The sequence below is a fragment of the Patella vulgata genome, chromosome 3 (genome assembly GCF_932274485.2).
Source record: "Patella vulgata chromosome 3, xgPatVulg1.2, whole genome shotgun sequence".
Lineage (NCBI taxonomy): Eukaryota > Metazoa > Mollusca > Gastropoda > Patellidae > Patella > Patella vulgata.
Window position 1 is genome coordinate 51,861,215 of NC_065881.2, and position 11,574 is coordinate 51,872,788.

An 11,574-nucleotide genomic window follows, 5' to 3' on the forward strand; every position below is an offset into this window, starting at 1 on the left:
TATTTTGTGATAATTGTCTGATTTATATAAACTTAAAATATGTGTAAAGGGCCTTCCTTTCTGAAAACCTTGTGAAGCTATAGGTTTTTTTTTCAAATTTGGTTTGAATCATTGTGGTCATGAGGGGACGAACCCTATCAATAATCAGGTTTTCTCAACCGAAAACTGCGAATTCGATAGAGGCTACAGTAATTTTTAACATATTAATTATCTTTTTCAAATTTGACGTCAAGCATTGGGTTCGTGAGATGACGAACACCACTTATGTTTTAGTGTTATGCAACCATCCGTTCCAGAGTTATCCCCTTCGTCCAAATCCTTCTAAACAGGAATTTGCCTCTTAGCGCTACTGATCTAAGGCTCCGTCAATTTATGTAGGATTGACATAAAACTTGGCATGGTGGTTGATTGGACCACGGACCGTATAGATTGGACAATAGCGCCTCGATTGACGGATTTTTAGTTTAGATATGACGTCACAATTCCAAGATGACGTATAGACTGAATAACCTGCTCTAAATCATAGTCTATTTTTATTTCTTATTTTATTTTTTTATTTATTTATTCACAGTATTTAAGGCCTCCAGCCCATAGTACATAAATTTTTACAACATATAAGAAGTGCGGTGAGTAAATGTGAGATAAATAACAGTAATAAATAATAATGGTAATAAAGACAATATGTATACATAATTTGTTGATATAATATAATAATAAATCAAAATAAGCATAACTATTTACAATTATCAATTTGTTTTCGGATAACATATGACTGATAAATAAACATAGCTAAATTTCGATAATTATTTTCGTCAGACATGACCCTAATAAAAATATCCCTATTTGTTTTATGTTGTCTCTCGTTCTCTATTTCTGGAAGTAATTTGGTTCTTAGATTATCATACAATTTACAATAAACAATAACATGTATTTCATCCTCTGTTTGTTTTAAATCATGCATTTCATCACAGTATTTACAGACTCTTTCAATTTTTGGTACATTCTTCCAGCGTCCTGTCTCTACAGCCAAATCATGGTTTGAACATCGGAAACGAGTTAAGGATTGTCGAAATTTAGTCACAGATACCTTGGATAAATAAGGTTCATAGTTAACATTGTGTTTAATCAAGCTATAATTTTGTAGTCTGGACGTCTCTTTAATATCACATGATAATTGTTGACGTGAGCAATCAATTAGCCTTTGCTTAAATGATGATAAAAACCCATTTACATCAAAAACATCCTGCTCTTGCCAAACGCAACCAAATCCATATTCATATAAAATATGCTTAATATTACTGGCCCAAGTTGACCTTCCAGCTAAATCTAAATTGTACAATAAGTCATAACAAGCTTTAGGATATCTGGAATTTGGTAAATATAGTAATTTTAACCAATACTTAAGACAATTATATATAGTATTTACATAGAGTGGTACTCGACCAGTTTCACCATATACTGCACAATTACATGTGTTAGAACTAACGTGTAATATAGATTTCAGAAACCTTAACTGCACCTTTTCTATCGATTCATATTTTCTAAAACCCCAAATCGCAGAAGCATATTCTAATATTGGTACGATCATTCGATCGAATAAAAATAATGAATTTTTAATACTAATATAGTTCTTTTTGATATAATATGTTAACATATTGGAGGCCTTCCTGGCCTGCTGTGCAAGGGTGTCTGTCGCAAGGGTCCAACATAGTTTTGAAGTGAAAAATATACCCAAATATTTATAGCCATTTACCGTCTCAATTTCTGTGCCATCGAGAAACCATTTCTCATACGACTTGACAATTCCACCTCGTCTAAACACGACGACCTTTGTTTTGCTTAAGTTAATATGCATCCCATATTTCTTGCAAAATGTTTGGATGCAGTTTATTTGAGATTGTAATCTAGGAACAGTGTCCCCTACCACAGCAATATCATCTGCGTAAAGTAATGATAATATTTCTTTAATATCAGAGTTAATAAATATCCCATGACAATCAGACTCATCTAACATGCAAATTAATTCGTTTAAAAATAATGTGAACAACAATGGGCTGATCATACATCCTTGTCGAGTTCCTATGTTACATTTGAAGAATTCGGTAACTGTTGTGTTGTTAGTTTGAACACAAGATTCAAGGTGTTGATACATAGATTGTATCACACTAAATAACTTCCCCCTTACGCCATTGTTTAGCAGTACATATTGTAAAATATGGTGTTGAATTCCATCAAAGGCCCGGGAAAAATCGACAAAAATTACGTAAAAACGCCCTCTAGATTTTGTGAGGTATTTTTGTACGAGTGCCTGTAACGTAAAGATCTGATCAGTAGTGCTATAACCCTTCCTATATCCCCCCTGAGCTTCATATAATTTATCATTAATTAAACACCAGGTCGTTAATCTGGTATTCAAGATTTTTATGAATAATTTACCAATTACTGATATCAAAGATATTCCACGATAATTACCAGGTTCATCTACACTTCCGGACTTTAGTATGGGATGGATAACTGCTGTTCCCCAGTCTACGGGAAAATGACCACAATTTAAAATTTGATTGAACAGTAGCAAGAGAAATGGTAACAGAACGTCTATAGCATGCTTGATCATTTCATTTACGATGCCATCGGGGCCTGGTGCTTTCGATGATGGTAAATCATTCGCTGCCTTGCGTATCTCTGCAGCTGTGATTTCTGAGTCTAAGATTTCATCGAAAACCGGAATGTGATTTCTAACTGTCTCAGTAGCAAGTTCACTGAAGCGTTCATCTGTCTCAAAATGACTCGAATTTAATAAGTCTTTAAAGTACGAGTACCAATCATCGGCCGATATATTTGGCTTACGATCACTGCGTTTCAAAAAGTTCCTGACGCTCTTCCATAAATCTTCACCATTACTTTGAATAACCTCATTCGATTTAGGCTCAGTTTGTTCCTTTTGACTTTTTGTGCACGCGAGTTTGAATCTACTTTTGACTTTTTTATACATTAACAGATCGTCTTCTAAGTTTGTGATTCGAAAAATATCTAGAAGTCTGTATTTCTGTAGCTTTAATTCCGAACACTCATCATTCCACCATTTTGGTTGTTGAATTTTCATACTAATAGCAGGTTTAACGATCATAGACATAGCAGAATCTCGTAGGATTTCGGACAGTTGTTGAACAGCATTATCGATGTGACCTTCTTCAAGGGTTGAATTAAGAAGAGAGAATTTGAGCTTGTTCTTTTCGTTGGACATGTTTTGTAAGAACTGCGATTTTTTTTATAGAATTCCACTTAAATTTGATCCATGGAGATTGATCGACCGACGATTTATGTTGCACACCTTTAGCGTCGTACCTCAACTCACAATATGTAGGGAGGTGGTCTGATTCGCAAAATGATAAGATCGTGAAGTGAGTTATTCTATGGTATAAATTATTTGAAACTAGAACATAATCTACTACACTTTGACCAATATGACTTATGAAAGTAAATTCACCGTTTTTGTCACCATCGACTCTCCCATTCAATATATGAATACCAAATGTTCGACATAGATTTAATAATGATATACCATACTTATTGAGAACACCGTCTTTTGATGTCCTAATGACATTAAATGTATCCACATCGTAATTATCCTTACAGATTAAATAATCTGATGAATCGTCTAATATAAAATCCTGTTCAACACCTACTCTGGAATTTAGATCACCTGCTATTAAAATGTCCACATAATAATTGTAGTTAGATATGATATTTACTAAATCATTTTCGAAATTTGTTATACCATTCGCTTCATACGGATCGTTAAAGACAGAATTTTCATCTGGTATGTAAACAAAACAAAATAAAGTATTATTTGTAACTATTGTGTCTCTGGCTAAAAAATAAATACCATTTTCTAAATCAGATTGTATTCTAATAAATAAATGAACAATGTTCTTCCTAATATAGACTATAATCCCCCCTGATAATCTCCCTTTGCCCCTGTATTTTCTAACTAATGAGAAGGCTGTATGATTAGGGAGTAAAGTGGCGAACTCATCAGTAGTTCTACACCAAGTTTCAGACAGATTAATGATGTCATATTGTGATAACGTATTTACAAAAGATTCATTCACATGTCTTTTCAGTCCATTAATGTTCAGCGAAAACAGTGTTAATTTGCGAGTGAGTGAACATGTACTATCAGGGCTTTGGCCACACCCCTATTGGTCAATAGTGAGCTCATTTGGAACACTTTTGCTGTCACAAGCCTTAATACAGTTCAATTGTTCATCATAGATGAAAGCTCGATTAACATACATCAGTTTATCATAGATTAACGATATTCTCTCATTCGGATTCTTTTCCTTAATCTTCATTAAACATATCCCAAGCTTCTTTCTACAGTTTCTTACCCTTTCACTATAGTCCTCCTTAATATATATCGCTCTATTTCTACCCCTCTGATTGCCTCCATAATTGTCATTTTGTGTTTTATAAACTCTAAAGGCGTCTAGAATAACACTTTTATGTTTCAATCTATTTAATTCCACAAGTATTGGCCTGCATTTTCCTCCAGCCCTTGTTCCTAATCTATAAGCTCGTTCAATAGGTAAAGTTTCGTCACTATCCGCAGACAATATATTCAATGCTTCAACTAAATATTTCCGAATAACACTTTCAGTGTCCTCTTTAGTGCCTGGTTCACTTTCTTCGTATCCAAATAGCAACAAATTATTTCTCTTGGCGCCTTCCTCAAGTTTGTTTACTCGATATTTAAGCTCTCTGTTCTCTTCTTCAACGATGTGCAATTTAGTCTTCAATTCCGTTATAGAACCTAGTTGTTGGTTAATATTTTTAAATTCCTCACGAAACCCGTTTAATTGCTCAGTTATATCAGAAAGGGTTTGGGTAATAGACTGTAAAGATTTGTTAATGTCTATTTCTTGTGATTTTTCAGCACCTCTGGTGTTTGATCTAGTCGATTTCACAACATACAGGGATAGCACTCCTCCATTGACGGGTCCTGGGTTTCTTTCTATGTCACCACAGACGATCAAAAGTGAGCACAAACATTGTATATGTCTTACCAGATTTATTTTGCTATATATCTTAATCATTTTAAAGTTCCAACACGTTTGAAAAACACCTTATTTCTTCCAAGTTAGTAGAGTTAGTATCCATTTAGAATCACGGTTACAATATTACAGGTATTATTTTCTTGTGACATTGTCCCAGTATAAACCTTAGAAATCGGTCAAGCAGAAATGTCACGGTTGATTAATCTTCAGACAGTAGCTAAAACACAACCTTACTCTTCGGCTTACATATTGGCGTTTTTTATTTCTATGCCCTAAATGACGCCAGGCTGGTTCCTACGTCACTGCGCTGGCTCGCTAGCCTGGAGGTCGGGTGTTCGATCCCTGCATTGACCGAGAAAGTTCATCCAGATTTTCCGACGCGGTTTCCTGTTGTCAGTTATGCAGAATGGAGGGCCTGACAAGGACAGCTGTCTAGTCCTTCGGATGATACGAAAAACCAAGGTCCCGTGTATACATCGGAATGCACGTAAAAGATCCCTTGTCAGTTGGAATTCGACATAAGAGTAGGCGATACTGCCACTGCCCGGGCAAAATTTCCCTCATAGCACACTGTATGGCGTATGCCCCTTCGTCTTCATTAGCCCAGTTTAGGAGCAGAACAGTAGGACGCTAAACCCTATTTCATATTCATTTATCTATACGGGCCTGTATCTAATCTAACGCGTGACATCCTTACTTCCTCATTTATTGCATTGGTTGTCAACAAACTTTTTAAACACAAATGAATTCTCATCTCATAAAGAGTTGTTAATGTTTTCCTTGTTTATTGTTCTTAAGGAGGCCTTAATCCAAGTGAATTCAAATCCGAAGATACGCCGACGGAGACGATCAATTTCCAACGACAGCACGTACTCCGAGACGTGTCAGACTGCGCCTCTTAAAAGGCTTTATTTAACGGGTTTCCATATACAGACACTGTAAATGTTATGCTGGGTGCTGCAAGGACATTATATTAACTGATGCTGTTGAACAGCAAATCGTAAAAACTAAATAGTGTACTAGTCATATACATCTGTCAATACTTGACAAACGAATCAAGCGATATTTCAAAAAGACAAAAAAACAAATTGTATATGAGCGTAATGTCACTATTTTAGCATACTCCCCACAGTGTTTCGTTTGATTAGACCTAATCCCACTCAACACTGCCGTAGTGAAAGCAAATTTCTGTTCCAAATTATGATTGGTCAATAGTCCGATTAACAAACAATACCTAACTGCGTAACAATATCATTCTGGTTTAACCAGAGTTTCAAATATGTTAACATAACGTTACGTCATGATTCACGAAATTTATTACGCCCAATTAACCAGTGCATAGCAGAATATTGCAGAAAAACTAATTGCGTGACACACGAGGCTATCAACATGGCTACAATGTAAACAATACTGTTTGGAGACGAACAATACTTTCACTGTTTTTAATACCTTAAATCACTGTCCAAAGTTTTAGGGAAAACCCCAGATTAAACGAAAGACTTTACTTAGGAGCGATTTGATTAAACGGGAAGAATAGACACACTCCCTTAAAAATGTAAGTATCAGAGGTCAATCCAGCAATGGCCATATATATTGAAGTAGTAGACATGATAATTCATAAAAAATAATTAAAAAAAATAAAAAATCAATAGACAATTTATGGGAAATATTTGAATTTAGGGGTTATTTTTTAAAAATAATGACGGTTTTTTAACCCTAAAATGGCCATAGCTGGTTCTCCGTAATTACAAGGTTGGTGACCCTCATATTTCGTATGGGGTATACGGGGTACCTAATGACCAAATCTGCAAAGTTTGGTCAAAACCGACCGACACCGCTTGTGTCGTTTTTTTTAAATTTTGCATGATTCTCTCGCGAACCCATTCTTAATAATTTAGGTAACATTTCAGGCCTAAAGAAAGACCTGCAATAGACAGATTTAGCTCTTGCATAATGTATGTTTAAGTAACATACCGCTAATATATTATTTAGGTTCTATCGATAGTTTCGCATTACCAGTCAATACTCTTAAGTTCAATCAAATTGGCCGCTGTGATAGCACAAATTATGCCTATATTGGAATAGTTTTCCAATATTATAAACACATGGTTAAGGGGAAATAACTAAAAAAAAAGTCTCTTAAGAGGTGAACATAGATTCTGAATGCGTGCTTTGCGTTTAATTGAAAAAATAGATAATAAATCACCAAAATATCATGAACTCGATCCCGTCAGCAATGGAAGATAGAAAATACTATATATATGCCCAATGTCCTTATTATAACGCTTACATGTCACCCTGTCCGTCGATCCGTTCGTCAACTATTGGCTTGCGAACGCGGTAGTGACTAGAGGTTTTGAGGGATTCTTTTCAAGAAGCTTATGGATATTCAGCGTTCTACGACTTTACTTTCCTGAATTCCACCCCCCTCCCCCTTTACCAAAACAATTTTGGACAGATTCTATCGAATTTCAGCTTTCCACGACTTTCCATTCCAGAGTCATCTCCCCTTTGTGGAAAACGTTGTGAACGCGGTAGGCTATATATTTTAGCAGATTGTCTTATATTAGCACGATATAGGCTACAGTTTTTGACGGATTCTTTTCAAAGTTGGTGTGATGTATCATGGTCATAGAGGATAAACCCTATCGATATTCAACGTTCTGTGGCGTTTCGTACCAGAGTTATGCCCCCTTTACCGATAACCTTGGGAAAGCGATAGAGCCTATAGTTTTCAAATTCTGTGGAAAGCACTGGAGTCATGAGAAAATGAACAATAATTGTGTTCTGCGACTTTCCGTTACGGAGTTGCCCCCCCCCCCCCTTTGTCAAAAACCTTGTGGACGCGATATAGGCTACAGTTTTAGACGGATGTGTGAAGCACTGTGGTCATGGGCAGTCTATCGATATTCTATGATATTCCGTACCAGAGCTACCCCCCCCCCCCCCTTTGCCGAAAACCCCGTGAACGCGATACACCAATGTAGGCCTACGGTTTTAGACTGACCGTGTGACGAGGAGGTTACTAAATGTCCTTTCCAGAATTCTCATTTGTTCACTGAAAATGATAAAACAAGAATTGGTAGGCTACTAATATTGGTAATTTTGGTCGATTTGGATAATCGTGATGCGCAAATTTCAGATTAAAGATTGAAGACCAAGAACGTAAATAGCTGGACTTGTTCTAGTTTAGCACCGATAAAGGGTATATACACAAAAAAATGGGTCGATTGGTTGAGATGTATGTCACAGATAAGACAACATTTGTTGACAGTGAAGGTAACCAATAATATTTTTTAAGTACATGTAAATGACAATTTTTATGGGTAAGATAACAACATCAATATTAATTGAAATGGACCAATATCAAGTTTTAATTCTTGTTTTTAATGTCGAAGATTATGGATAATATTGAGTAAGGGGTTTAGCTCTTACAAACAATGTTCATCTCATTGCAGTGACAGAAAGGACGCTAGACAATTGTGACAAATAAGTAATGAATCATTCGGTTTCATTGATGGATATCATTCAGGCCTAGGCAATATTTTCAAAGCTTCTTAATAGTGTTTTACCCTTGAATGAGTTTGAGTAGACTGAATGTGACTGTCCAAAAATGGAGTGTGCCAATCCTGTCTCCTCTGGTAAATACTGGAGTTTGTCGTGTCAGCGCAGAAGTTGGACTATTATATCAACTTCAAACGGTACCGTATGTTAGATAAGAGATAATGTTCACTGCATTTCTTTCTCAGCTCTCAGTGCCAGGAGTCACAAATCACCCGAAGACAGTCAGGCGTACATTTTCTGGTAAGTAAAGTAGTTATACATTTCAAACTTAAATAAATAAAATGAAGTTTACACTCACGGGTATCGGAATGACTTCGCAAAAAGTCAGGAGTCACGAATCATCCGAAGACAGTCAGGCGTACATTTTCTGGTAAGTAGTTATACATTTCAAAATTAAATAAATAAAATGAAGTTTACGTATGCTCACGGGTATCGGAATGACTTCGCAAAGATACTTTTTGTATTCTGTAGTTTGGTGGTAAATAATAGCAATATCGGGAGATGCAGGACCACACTGTCAAATGTGAAGCCCAGCATATAGGCAGGACATCGTACGAGTTCCTGGTGTAAGATTCCTTGTAAATTATAATGGCATTTTTATCTTTTTAAGAATTGTAAATTGGTATTGTAAACTATTAAATTTAATAAATTTAACGCCTCGCTTGTGGGTAAAACGTTTAGACGACACGGTATAATTCTCTTTGTAGGTCTCAGTAAAACGACCTCGTTATCGGAAACGATTATTTATGGATAACCGAATTATTGAAGCTAGTTGTCATCTGTTTTCACTGGACGAAGTGTCTGAACATTGTGATGTAACATCCTGTTGGCTTGTCATCAAAGACAAAGTTTACGATGTTACCGAATTTCTTTCAAAGGTAAATTTTCATATTTTTGTCATTTTTTTGTTGCTGTTGTTGTTATGGCTACATTACACTGAATTGTACTTCCTGGTAAACTTTTGACATATCGAGGGTTTAGAACATAATTGTGATAAGTCACAATGCCTGATATATTGACTTATCACAATTATGTTCTATACCCTCGATATGGTTATTGTTTGGTCTCATTTTGACTTGGCCTCGGTCTCAAAATGATTTGCCTGATGACTTTTAGTATTCAGGATCTTTATCAAATTTGGTCAACATGCAACTTAAGTGTTTCTTTTGGATAAGTTGCTGTCTGTATGGGTGTATTTTCCACGCTTTGCGTGGCTATCATTTATATTACAATCTTAATATTGAACATTATTCTATGGGAAATAATATGTTTTCTATAATGGAAAGGCGACGTGTTTCTAAAATAGTTCTTGTTATTCCATTTTCTTATTACCACGATTAATTTGAATTTTCTTGATTCAGCATCCCGGTGGAAATGACGTTATTCTAGAAAATGCAGGCACCGATGCCACGATTGCCTTTGGGGATAAAGGTCATTCCAAATATGGCATCAAGTTATTGGAAATATACCTAATAGGAGAATTGATAGAGGTAATATCTGAATAAAATATATGCAAGCTGGCGAGTATAGATCTTCATGAGATCCAATCGTTCATTTCATGTTGGGAAGTGTCTAGTCTTTCGGATTGAACGAAAAACCGGGGTCTCGTGTGAACACTGGTGTGCACGTACAAATACCCTTGCCGCTGTCCTGGCAAAATTTCCCGCACAGCACACTGTATGTCCGTCTTCATTAAGCCCGTCGAGAACGAAAAGTAGGACTTTAAACCCTATTTCATTTAATTTTATGCTGCTTCAGTAATAGTGTACGTTTGTAGTTGTAATCAAAAACCGTAGCTGTGTCATTTTGCACACAGAGAACTATCTTTTTTAGAGCTAATTGTCGACAGTGTAACTTTCGTATGCCACTGTTGGGGTGGGGAATCGGAAAACACTTTTGATATTGGTTGACAATGGTTGTTGTTTTTTTATTTACAGAAGGACAGGCGATTCAAAACCTCAATTAAAAAAGAACCATGACAGTATACTTAACACGATACGGTAATGAACACAATCACATTGATGGACTTCAAAAACGACCTTTCCGCTAGAATTTTACAATTGTGATCAAAACCTAGAAGATTAGAATAGTGGTATTGTAGATAATGTCCTTCTTATCTCCTGGATTGTGACAAGAAAATCGTTCTGACTTGATAGGAGACTAATATTACATACAAATTACTTATGATAAGTATGTATTATAGGTTAATTAGATAACGTAAATTATAAACAGGTGTTCTATAGTTTATTATCATCATGTTCCCCTTTTCTTTACTTCAACAAATATGTGCATCATGTTCGCAGCACCGACTATGTAGCTTGACTTGGCTCCTTGTGTTTCAAATGAAATCGCACCAGTAAGGAAGCTATTTGGTACCTGTTTTCAATGATTGATATTTCATTTCGAGTCTTTATGAAACACTTTGCTGTGGCGCTTTTCGACATTCACATTGTTTATTATTAGTACGGTATAAAGTTTTGATTTGCGGTTTTTTTATTTACTGATTTATGTAGGCCATATTGTATGTTTGCTATTTTACTTGCAAAAATGTCCAGTGCCCTTCTTTGTAACTACGAAAACATAAGAAAGAAAACTAAACCGGGTGCTGGGTCCACCTCCTCTCCTTCCAAATGGTATTGCGAACAGGGAAAAGAAAAGAATACCACATTGTAAAGAGTAAATTCATGGTTACTTGCAATATAGTTTGTATCATAAAGTCGCATATGACAAGAACTTGTATTATTATAAATATGTATAGCTGTAAATACTATTTAACAGGCGTTTTGTTTTTGTAAAATGAAATTTAAATTTGACAATTAATCTTGGATCCACATTCGTAGGGTTAGATCAGATAGATTGCAACACTGACCTGTTATGAGGTGCACACATGGTTAGACATCGTCTTCTGCCCAGGGAAGGGGGGGGGGGGTAACGCGTGTGCGTTGCATAATTA